This window comes from Lutzomyia longipalpis, chromosome 4 (assembly GCF_024334085.1).
Source record: "Lutzomyia longipalpis isolate SR_M1_2022 chromosome 4, ASM2433408v1".
Taxonomy (NCBI): Eukaryota; Metazoa; Arthropoda; class Insecta; order Diptera; family Psychodidae; genus Lutzomyia; species Lutzomyia longipalpis.
The window spans coordinates 12,192,399-12,202,598 of NC_074710.1; positions in this window are offsets into that span (position 1 = coordinate 12,192,399).

Below are 10,200 nucleotides of genomic sequence, written 5' to 3' on the forward strand. Positions count from 1 at the left end.
AAATATAGATCTTATGAAACGTTATAAAGCCCTATTTTGTAGAATCAAGGATATGAATTTAAAAAAAATCAATAATAGTTTGGTATGCAAGATGGCGGTCAAAAGAATTTGAGGGCGAAATCCCGACTGAAAATCCTTTCTAAAGTAGCTCGTGTTATTTTAAAGTAGCACTTTGCAACATAAGATTTCGTAAAACAGCTTAATTTAATTTTCTATAAATAATTTTTGGTTTTTTTTTTTTGTAATTATAAAAAAAATATTTGCAAAATTTTGTAAATGATTGGATATATTAAGAATTTATTCAATGACGAAAAGAGAAAAAGGTATGGATTATCCTATGACATGTCGTCACGAAATCTTTTTGCAGAAGTTAATCTTTCAATGGTGTAACATCTTTTATAAAATGACCCAAAATCATACGTGTATGATGAAAATGCTTTTTTGTTGCAGGAAAACCAGAAAAAAAACGTGTAAAAACGTTTTCTGGACTGAATATCTCATATACCACGTCTCTAGAAAATCGTGTCAGTGTTTTTTAGATGAGGCATTGCGGTAACGGCCAAATTGAAAATAAACAAGGAGCTTGTCAAAAAAAACCTGTCAAATGTTAGTGAGAAAGAAACTATCTACCATAGACTCGTAATAGTAATGTGCGAGTCTACCTGAGGCTCGCAGATTGAAACTGCGAACCATTTCACTCGCATTCACAAAATGCGAAAAATTTTTCTGTGTGTAGCATGAACAGAGGAAACTAAAATCCACCCAATTGATTCTCTCTCTGCCATACATATTTTCGTCATGTAATTGCATGCAATTATCAAGACTATCCATGTGACAATTGAGACGATCTGTATTGCAAAGCATAAAAGGATATATCAGCGAATAGAGACAAATTTGACATAGAACAGACTCACCGCGATTGAGTGCTAAAAGGATTAAATAGGCTAAAAAGACTGTATGGAGGATGATGAAGAAAATCCATTAAATAATCAATTTTAAGCATTTTTAATGTCATTTTTAATTTATAAGATTTCGCCCATATTTTCCGGAGAATTTTTTGAAATTATCAAAATTTCTGCAAAGTGGGAGTTCAAAGTCAATTTTTGATCAATTTTCTTCAAATTTCACCAAAAAAAACTCCAAAACTGTTCTTTAACTAAATCTATTCGATTTTTTTTAATAATATAGAAACCTTTTATGATATTTTTATGCAGTTAAAGTCAATAAAATAAAATTGATGAGCAGCATATCATGGGTTTTGCATTGATTTTTAGACAAATTTGGAAAGCTTTCAATATAAACTATTAATGTGCACGTAATACAATTAAATGTGGATTATTTTGAGCGTAAAATTCACAAATTTATTACAAAATTTGAATTAAATGAATTTGAATAATATTAAAAGCATGCTTCAAGTGTTGTTTTGTAAATGTTATATTGAATGGTTTCGTGTTCTGCATGAGTTCCCAAATAAAATTTCCTTTATTTATTTTTACTTACTAAACTGTAATAAAATACTCATCAAAACTTTCTCCATGTTGCTAAAATTTATCCCAAGGGATGAAAATTTTGTGTTTTACAGAAATCAGTTGAGTGTGTAATTTCATAATTTTACATTGAAAATTTTCAAATGCATACAGGTAGAATTTTGAGGTGTAACGAAAAGTTAAATTTATAACAATGACTTTATTTTTCACTGAGAACTCATCTGTTTTAAATACTATTTAATTTCAATAGCTTAGCAAAAGCTTTTTATTGTTTACTATGAATGGCTCGAATAGCTGGATGGATTCAAAATGCGTACAATATTGTCAAGCTCTCTAAGAATATTTAATTTTTAATTTTTCTTCTGAATTTTTGTAATTCGAAAAAATAAATTATTCATCTTCAAAAGTTTGTTTAAGTTCTCACATTTAATTGTTTACTGGTGTAAATTTTCCAATAAAATAAATTTCAGCAAAATGTTCCTGTTAAGTAATGGCAAAAATGCAGAAAAAATAATCCATGTATGTAAGTTGCTTGATGTAGAATAATATTGCATTTCAATATATGAGTTTCAATTTCTTTGAAGATTCCTCTTTTTAATGCGAATTCTTTGATTTTTGAGATGAAAGGAAATTACAGACGAAATTACGGCGACCTCACCTCACTCACAAAATTCCATCAAAAGCATATTTTGCTTTCATTTTTTTTAAACGAAATTTTTGAGACTGGCAATTCAGATGGAATTATAAATGAGTGTTGAATGACAAAATGTAACCATAATACTGAAAGATGTGTGACAGAAAAATTGAGGGAAAAAGCTATTCAGAAAATTTCCACCGTACCAACATCTTTTGAAATAATTACAAGAAAATTTCTTTTTATCGTGAAAAGGGATTCTTCTTTAATTTTTTGTTCTTTAACTTCATTAATAAAAGTAATGTAATTTTTTTTATTAAAGAGATATTAGAGATTGGCCACCAATGAGAGGAGATAATGAAAGTTGTGTTGTGGATGTAGTGATTTTTGATTATTTCTTGACGTGGTTAATTTTGTCCATTGATTGCCCTGAGGAAGGACTAAAATAGTCCGAAACGTTGGCCAGAAATAAAAATTAATTAGCCGAGAGTAAAACCGAAAATCCGTTTTTTAAAAAATCCCATCCATTTATTTTCCACGTTTTATAAAGAGAAATAATACAGCAGCTAGAGGGTAAATTAAACATCCAATTAATGTTCCCTTTTATAAAAAAAAAACACAAAATCTATTTACTGAGAAAACTTTGTTGATTCATTGCACGCATCATCGGTGAGATATTTTCAGATAAATTAATTACACTGAAATTATGTTTTAAAATATTTTGTACACTTCGTGACTGAGCTTTTGCATCACTAAATTAACTTAAATTACCTTTGTGAATTTTTCTATCAACAACAATACCTTTTGATAAAAGGCATCAGTCATTTAATTCAATCAGGTCCATCATGAGCTGGATCATGAGGTAGGCAAAGAATAAATAAATTACCTGAATGCTCGTCTATAAATACGCATACAATTTTAAAAGCGAAAATTGATAGAGGAACAAAAGTAGAGTGAGAGTTGATAATTGAAGGAAAAAATGCAAACTGGAGTCTCAAATGGAAAATATATTTTTAACTTTTCAAAGGACAGGAATGGTAGGTATATCCTTCATTAAAGGAGATACAAATATCAAAGAAATTAGAGATTGGTACAAAAATTGTTGGAAATTGTCTTGCAAACGAATCGTTTAACGGGTTCAATGGTTCCCTAATGTATTTATGTAACCTGTGATCACCTAGATATGATCACAAATTGAACTTGTGCTATTGAGTTTGTTGAACCAAGAAAACAACGATTAACTGGGAAGAAGGATTTTGTTGAAGGAAACGACAGATAATTCTCCCATTCACCTGACTTTCCACCTTTCCCAATTTATCACACTCAAAAGCACACACTCACATATATTTTGAACATAGACATTCCACCTACAATTGAGATAAAAGCCTCCCTTCTCTTCTTCTCTATGTCCCTCATGGAAGGTAATATTTGGGTCAACCAGGGAGGATATTCTTCAGGTCAAATCTTCGCAGGAAGGTAAATAGAGGTGAGATTTTATCCATTCTCCTTCTCACACATTTATGTAATTGCCACATTATGGTAAAATGTCCCATATATGCGTATTGAAAATTGCCACCTTAAAGAAGAGAAAAAAATTACACCATTTTATTTTATTTTTTTTCAAGCTCTCCCAAGGAAAAACAAAATGCGAAATGGGAGAAATTTTTCAATGCCGAAGAAGAAAATATCTGGATAGGGAAGATATATTTGACAAAAAGCTGTTGATCTGTCTCTCACAGTGGAAAATCAATTCAAAAGAATAAAGCTCAGGATTTGTGGCTTTTCCCATAGAAATCCGGTGATGAAAGTAAAGCAAAAAGCTCGAGAAAATTCTTATTTTTATGGGATTAATTTTTGCTGTGAATTTTTGTAGGAAAATAATTTTATTTTAAATGAAAATTTGTCATTCATACAATAAAATTATCTGTGAAGGACGAAATTGGTCACAAGGACCACGTCAAAATTCACAAATTTTTGTAATAACTTAGTGATTATTTTTACGGATAAAAACTTTTGATCAGAAAATTAGGATTTAGGTCTTTTTAGATTTTTTTTTATCAAAATCCTAATTTTCTGATCAAATAGGGCCCTTATTTTACTCGTGAAGAAGTTCTTTTGACAGATTTCAACATGGATGTCAAAATGCATTTGCTGTCATTGCATTTAATGTCAGTTTTTTCAATGAACAAAACAAAAAGAAAATGACAAATTACAAAGAGAATTTAAAAAAAAAATCATTTGTATATCATGCAACAGAGTACATATATGTATGTAATAATTTCTTATCCTTCTTATCATTCAACCCCTTGTAGGTGGTGAACATTAACTGCCGAGAGAAACATAACCACAAAACATGAACGCAAATCCAAGTTAAACAATTAATAACATGAAATGAGAAAGAGAGAAAAATGTTTCTATTTACACATTAATCGTGGAAGTTTATATTGCGACAAGAAAATTAATATTGAGAGCGGCGAGACACGCAAAAGACGAGAATCAAATCATGCAAATTATTATATTTCTTTGCTTCTGTTTTCTCACTACGCCATGTTTTTTTTTGTGCAAAAAATTCCCTCCTGATGGTACAAGTCGTTGGTGCATGGCAGGTTTAATTTAAGTGAGGCGGAGTTGAAGGTGTAAATAATGGTTTGGGGATGTTTTCGACACGCCAAACAGGGAAGTTTCTCTAATAGGGAGCAAAAGCAAAAGAGAAAAAAAGAAAACGAAGTTAATGGCGGGTGAGAGTGGAAAATGTGATGCGGGTGTTTTCAGCAGGTGACCCTGAGACACATAGCACCCTCACCTGCCGCAAGAAATTTCCAAGAAAAGCACACAGAAGTATTTTGTCTTGAAAGAAAAAATCCACCTTTTGCTTCTCCCCATGGCGGAGGAGTCAATAAAAACCTAATCACACTTGCCATAAACACTATTCCATCGACAAGAGCAATATTATTATACAAATTGCCCCATGGGTTTGGGGGATGTTGAGTTGTAAAACGCAAAGAGACGCTTTTTGGTTCCCTTTCTGTCCAACCCCTCACAGTATATATACTTTTTTTTCTCTATGTTTCTCTGTACACTGCAGACATTCCCCAGGTAGACCCCCAAATCATATCTAAACACGATAAATGGCGTGTTTGCGACGCATAAATTTGGACTCATTATGCAGAGTTCACCATCATCCCCCAAACATTGTGAAAGAGTCTTGTACATATGTACATAGCAGAGTCATACAAAGTTCAAAATTCGCAACTCTATCATATGACTACAGCATGCTTTATGTATATAATAAACTTACCAGTCTTGTCGTCTCTAAAAGTTACAAAGAACTGCTTAAAGTTGTAGTTTTCTTTCCAGGAAAAAAGCACGGAAATCGAGTAAAGACATTTCTCTTAAGTTTTTTTTGTGAGTTTATATGTAAAAAATTGCAAAAATATTTAATTACAAAGACATTTTGTGTTTTTAATACAATTTATAAAACATAAAAAGTTCTTTTAATGAATTAGATTAAACCAATATTGGAGATTCGGTCAATTTACAATGTTGTGGGAGTGAAACGTGGGATCTGACCTTTTTGAAAATACTCATTTATTATATCTGCGACGTTTCGGAGCTTTATTTCTCCTTCCTCAGGTACAGATAATTGGGGGTATTTCTGTCAATATTGATTTTTCCTTTCTGCATCCACTTTGCACCAATTACGGTTCCTATCACTGTGGCTTTTTGACTTGGACTTGGAAAAATCAATGTTGACAGAAATACCCTCAATTATCAATGCCTGAGGAAAGAGAAATAAAGCTCCGAAACGTCGCAGATATAATAAATGAGTATTTTCAAAAAGGTCAGATTCCGCGTTTGACTCCCACAACATTAGATTAAACCCTGAGGCTGTGTGGATGTCGAAATGACGTCTGGCCCTGAAGTTTTTAAAAAGAAGAAGAAGAAGAAGATTAAACCCTTCGTATGCCGTCGAAGGCCGTTCGTATGGCCGCCCATTCTTCTACATTTTATATGAAAACTTTATTGGCCTTTTTCTTTGTGATCCCAGTGGAAAATCGTGAGTATTTTCGGCGATGTCTTATCCTTTTTTTTCAATCCCTACAAGACTGTGTGGGTTAAAATTGCTTTCTCGAATCAGGTACTTGCTCCATATTAAGTGCATAGTCTCCTTTCTCAAACTTTTGCGCATTTCACTTCAATTACAAATTAGAATTTGATGGAATTTTTTTTTTTGTTTTTGTAACTTTTCAATAATGCAATGAAAAGATTTATTTGTATAGAAAGGTAATATAACATCATTCCGCATAGAAACATCTCATATCTCCTTTCAATAGAAAAAGGGACGTGTAAGTCAATATATAAAAGCAAACTTGTGGTTCATGAAACCAAAATAATCAATCATCCATAATTCATAAGGTGCTTCATAAGTCTAAGTGGTTGAAATAAGGGCGAATTGCCTTTTGCCCTGTCGCTCTTTCATCCCCCTCTTTCTCCTTCTTCCATCATTTTCAACCCACCCAGGGGGTGGAAAACTTTTCAAATTGTCGTTCAAATTTCCCAAACCACAAACCGTGTGTGTGTGGATTCATCGCATACGTCGGAATTGGCAAAAAAAGAAGGAAGAAAAAATAAAGGATGGCAAAAAGCCTATAAATCACCATCAATTCCGGAAGGAGTGTAGTCCCAAAGCCACCGCATGTATTTCCCATGGGGATACGAATAGGGGGGTGATGGTTTGGGGTAAATATTCAGCGCGTGTGAAAACCCTTTTCTTTCATCCAGAAAAGGAGTTGATATAGGAATAGGCTAAGTGAATTTTCTTGTGAAAGAATGGATTTTGCAAAAGAATTCTCTTCTCACCATTAAATAAATATATATACTATCCTTATGAGGAAGAAAGTTTTTCTTTTAAATTTCTCAAAAGATATCCTCCTTTTTGGCAAATAGATTTGAGAATGGTTTATTAAATTGACGAAGAAATCAAGATCAGAAAGTACGAAAACCCAAAAATGAAAAAATCGAATTTTTTGCCAAGACGACCGTAAGGATTCTAGCGGTAGAATTAAAGTAAAAATAATTCTTCGTGGTACCTTTCAGCTCAAATAAGACATTTTTGGCAAAAAAATCCGATTTTTTAATTTTTAGTTTTTCGTACTTACTGATCCTGTGAGTCCTTGGAGATGTCCTTTTGCGATATTAAAATGTTCAGGGACCGCAAGGCATAGTCCAGGATAGGTTTTAGCTTAATAAATTAAAATTAAATAGCTCATATTAGGCATCTTCAAAAACAGGCTATGTGATGAAAACGTCCCATTTCCTTAACCCTTCAAAGACCATTGGATCAAACGCTGACCCAAAGGCTCGATTTTGAAAATGTTTCATTTTGTTTAGTTATTTTACGAATATTGAATCCGAATTAATATCTACAATCCCTGATAACCACAAAAGGACATCCTAAGGACACACAGAATCAGGAAGGACGAAAATCTTAAATATTTGAGTTGGGTTTTTTTTTGCCAAAAATGTCTCATTTGAGCTCACATGAACTCCCAACATTTTTTTAGTTCAATCAGCTCGCTAGATTGATCGCGGACCTGAAGAGTTAAGGGAATAAAATGCCAAGATATAAAAATTTGGCTCAAAATACACTTACCTATATTTTAATATTTCAAATATTTTAAATCCATTAATGACGACCTCAAACGTTAAGTCTTTATGTAAAATTTTTTTGCCGTTCTAAAGGCTCCAACAGATGGACGAGAAATTTCTCGTGCGGTGCGGTGCGGCGAGGTTTTCGGCCAATCAGAAGCGAGAGATGGCTCACACACTCTCACCGGTCCGTACGAGAACGTTTTTCGGCCAATCCGAAGCGACGATCGGCCACGAAATCCTCGCCGCACCGCACCGTACGAGAAATTTCTCGTCCATCTGTTAGAGCCTTAAAAAAACATTTCCTTTCTGTTGGCGCGAATTCCAGTTGAATTCCCCTCAACTGAAGCGCCAAATTTATAAGTAGCGGGAAATAGAAAAGGCTGCCCAGCAGCACATAAAGAAACTATTTTTAACCGTAGAGAAGAGCAAAAATCACCAAAGAGTGCGGACAAAGAAAATTTGTGAAGACTTTAATTTAAGTAAAATAAAGTAGAAATTAAGTAGACCTTCCCTAAGTTTTATTCACAAAGTCCCCTCTTGAAGTGCTTCTCCAAAGTGCACCACATCCGGACCCATTTGTTCCCAAACAAATTGGCGCCAATCCGGAGATCTCATCATCTTCCCGGGCGTTCATCGAACCGGAGGATTTACTAATTCTTTCATCATTACAATTTAAGGTATTCTATTCATCCCAACACTTTCAAAAATTTCCCGTCAATCGAGAAAATTCATTTTTCCTCTTTTTTTTTAAATGTCGTACATTGAAAACAATAATTGAAAATCACTTATTACTCATCGGAATTAGTGAAAGGAATTTGTGAGAAATTGTACGGATAGTTGAGCTGCCAGGAATCAGGTCAATTGCAGATAACACAGAAAAATTTTCTCTGCTTCCCCCAAACATTGTGGTTCTTTTTTGTTCACATCGCAACATGAAGAAATTCTCGTTAGAATTAAATAGCAAACACAGAGCCATACATACTACACTTGTGGATGTACAAAGTGAGCCAATGAACTATAAATCAACAGAGAAAGTCTTATTGTATTGATTTAATTGATTATTGGAAATTGAAATATTTTCTATTGGCTAACGTAAAAAAAAAAGTTGAAAAGAAAAATCATAATCATAATTTTTATTAGTTTTTCGGTCAACACGAGGCAAGGGTTTTTCTCGTCCAATAAAATATGCATACTTCCCCGAGTTCCTACATTTAGTTGTTCGCTAAGAAATATAACATTTTTAACTTTTCTTAACTCTTTGTGTGACTTTTGCAACTTCGCTATTCTCTATACATAGAAGCGGTATTATTATTTTTTTTTGCGAAAATAATTTAAAAATTAAATTGGAATAAAGCGTTGATTTAAGTTTATATTAAACTATAGCATATATAAACTATTTTATTTTCACAAAAATCGACTAAAATGAATAAGAAGAGTTTTATTACTTTGTACTGAAAAAATTTAGGAAACTTTGGGCCATATTCAGCGTAATTTTTTTTTTATGAGAAAAGGTAATTTTGATATTCAGCATAAAACATAAAAGAATTTTGGTATTTACCATAAAAAATTAGTCTCCAAAAATAAAAAATAAATAAAATTGGTATTCAAGGTAAAAGTTTTATCGAGTTTTTTTTCTTTTATGATAAAAGTGAGTTTTGGAGGTTCTTTTATGAGCGTTTTATTTTTTTTTAATGTCATTTGATGTGAAAAAATATGAATCTGACAGAAATTGATCTCAAACTAAAAATTGTAAAGGCAAAATCAAGTTTTTTGTTTAGTTTTTGCTGATTATTTACTAAATAATTTATTTATTAAATATAAACAATTAATTTAAAAAAAGCAATTCTGCCCATCATGCACTCGATAATTTCTTCACAATTTTGTGTAATAGGTTGTAACGACTAATTTAAAGGTTTTACCCAATACTGATAAAAAGATTTAAAAAGAATATTCCAAAAAAACGGTATTCTGCGTAAAATATTTTATATATTTTTATTTTATATTTATTTTTCATATTTTTATGTTATAAAATTTTTTTCAGATTATTTTGACAACTTTTACGATAAAAGTTCATAAAATAAAAGTAAAAGATATTTTACGCTGAATATGATGCAAATATGATGGCTCTTTGTTTGCGAAGTTCTTTTAAAGTTCGAATAAAAAAAATCAAATTTATATAGAATTAGCATTGATATTTCGCTTACCGAATGTTATTTCCTGGATCAATTTCGGCGCAGTTCCTAAATAAATTCACTGAACACTTCATTTCCACATTGAGGCCCTTAAATTCAAAATTTATTTTCTATCTTCAATTCAACGTCTTCTTTTAATTTCACTTCACACACACATCAATTTACCAAGAATCTTTTTTTTATTATTTGTAATACACCTATTAGATTTTTTTAATAATAAAAATTAATGCGCGAA